The sequence below is a fragment of the Pseudophryne corroboree genome, chromosome 4 (genome assembly GCF_028390025.1).
Source record: "Pseudophryne corroboree isolate aPseCor3 chromosome 4, aPseCor3.hap2, whole genome shotgun sequence".
Classification (NCBI taxonomy): domain Eukaryota; kingdom Metazoa; phylum Chordata; class Amphibia; order Anura; family Myobatrachidae; genus Pseudophryne; species Pseudophryne corroboree.
In genome coordinates, this window is record NC_086447.1 from 706,842,107 (window position 1) to 706,844,680 (window position 2,574).

The window sequence follows — 2,574 nt, forward strand, 5'->3', positions numbered from 1 at the left end:
GATAGTGAGTGGTGGGAGGCTTAGCCTTCGTGATGCCGCTGTTTGTTCTACAGATAATCCAGCAAAATGGATAATCCGGCACAGTGCTGGGAACAAGCTCCCATTTTGAAGACTGGTGCTGCTGCCGCTCCACCCCCACACTCTGCAGCATGTCAATCATGCTGTGGTTGGCAGGGGGCTGAGAGGAAATATTGAAAGACCCATTCTGCACATGCTCAGAAAGGGTCTTTCGTCTTCTCTTCGTGGGGTTTTGCAGAGAAGCAAAAAAAAAGGACTGTTTGGTCTGTCTGGGGCACACTTAACAATAATTGTACGGTAAGTATATAGATGTAATTAAAACTTAACTTTTCATATTATTCAGAATAAACATATTCAGACGACTGGAGGCGTCAAAATAGTGGTTAAAAAGTATATTAAATTGGTTGCTCACTTCTACTCTATTGAATAAGATTCCTAAGAGTATGTAAACATTGGAGAGTGAGCAAATATGAATGGATATATTAAGGAGCGATAATTTCTATTTACCTGTTCCCTTTATCAGATTTCAAATATAATTAATATATTGACAATTTACAAGAACAGGAGTGGGCTGAGTGAATCCAGGCACCCAAGAAGTATACAAATAAAGTGTTGTCATAAATTACAGATCTATTCATCTAGAATTGTTTCTAATAGGGATTAGGTCCCAAAAAGTCAAGAGAAATAGCTGCAATTCTATCAGATGTGGCATGCGCTGGAAAGGAGGGGGTCTACCAGAGAGGGAGACCCCCTGGGAATACCTGGTACTGTAGGAACACAGGGCAGTTTAATCACTCGACTCATACTGGAAAGCAGATGTGGCGCTTCACATCGGACATCATTTCCCTAACAAAGAATCTTACACTATGATTTCCAGCGCACGCCACATCTTATGGAATTGCAGTACTGTAAAATACATGAACTTGAGCCCCTCCTTTCTCTACTCCTCATTGAATTTATCACCAGGGCTGTATAACAATTATCATCACTCTGCTATTTTACTTCTGTGATTAACAGCTTCAGGTCGCCACACTATATCCAGTGATTTAATTTTCATCATTGGAAATTATACACATATCAATTGACACTGTGTATACTGGCTATAATTAGACCACCATAATATGTGTGTTTTTGTTTTGTACCGTTGACCATAAATTCCTTTGATGTATCTATGTCATAGATTTTTGGCAAAAGAATATAACAGAATATACAGTGGGTAATAATTTATAACGCAATAATCAGTTCCAATGCATATGTAAAAGGATAGATCTGTCTAGTGGTACATTCTCAGGCTGTGCCTTGTGTATAAGGAAATATCCACTGTTTATTATCAGTGACATATTTTGGAATTATTTGGTAACAGTGTCCATCTGTAAAGCCTGCAGTGAAACCTTGATGCAGGGCTTAATTATTTCTAACACTGTATACAGTCTTCCTCCTGAAGCTCACAGACAAGCTATTTTGCATTTATGATTTGTTACAAATAGGATACTAAGATTACCATATTATAACAGCTTTAGAGATCATTTTTCACATTGCGAATGATCCAAGTGAGTCCTTCAGAAAGGAAAAATCAGTGTTCTATGTATGGTATATCTCTTTATGCATCTAATTAACAACCTCAATGAATGTGACTAGCAATTTCTAGGAGAAAGGAATGTTCTCTTTTTAATTTTTCGCTAAATCATGACTCTTTTTGGTACACTCTCTCATCCACAAAATTGGGGAGCACTCTGCAATACCAAGTTAAGGCAACAGAGGCCCCGGCGTGGACAGCAGAAGTGTAATACTTATTTTATTTCTGAACTCTTTTCTTTCTCCTTCTCAACCTATCTTGCTTGAATCCGATACACTCTCTCATCCAGAATGGATTAAGATCCCCATGGAACTTCAGGTCAACTACCCATAATCTACAGTCACACCACACTGGACTTGCCCGATCTCATCTGATCTTGGAAGCTAAGCAGTGTTGGGCCGGGTCAGTACCAGAGAGGGAGACCCCCTGGGAATACCTGGTACTGTAGGAACACAGGGCAGTTTAATAACTTGACTCATATTGGAAAGCAGAAGTGTACTTTTCTTTCTTCTTGACCAGACTCCTCACTCTCTCATTGCCCATTCGATGGCAACAGATGGGCAAAAGCAGAAGTGACTGGTCCACACTCTTTCTCTTGACTTTTTGGGACCTAATACCTATTAGAAACAATTCTAGACAAATAGATCTGTAATTTATGCCCACACCTTATTTGTATACTTCTTGGATGCCTGGATTCACTCAGCCCACTCTTATTCTCTTAAATTGTCAATATATTAATTAAATTTGAAATCTGATAAAGGGAACAGATAAATAGAAATTTTTGCTCCTTAATATATCCATTCATATTTGCTCACTCTCCAATGTTTACATACTCTTAGGAATCTTATTCAATAGAGTAGAAGTGAGCAACCAATTTAATATGCTTTTTAACCACTATTTCGACGCCTCCAGTCTTCTGAATATATGTTTATTCTGAATAATATTAAAAGTTAAGTTTTAATTACATCTACTGTATATAC

At 38.1% G+C, this 2,574-nt stretch overlaps 1 pseudogene; it reads left to right on the forward strand.

Moving 5' to 3' along the window:
- The first annotated feature begins 1,926 nt into the window (after positions 1-1,926).
- On the forward strand, positions 1,927-2,045 carry LOC134911937 (5S ribosomal RNA; annotated as a pseudogene).
- Positions 2,046-2,574: the final 529 nt, after the last annotated feature.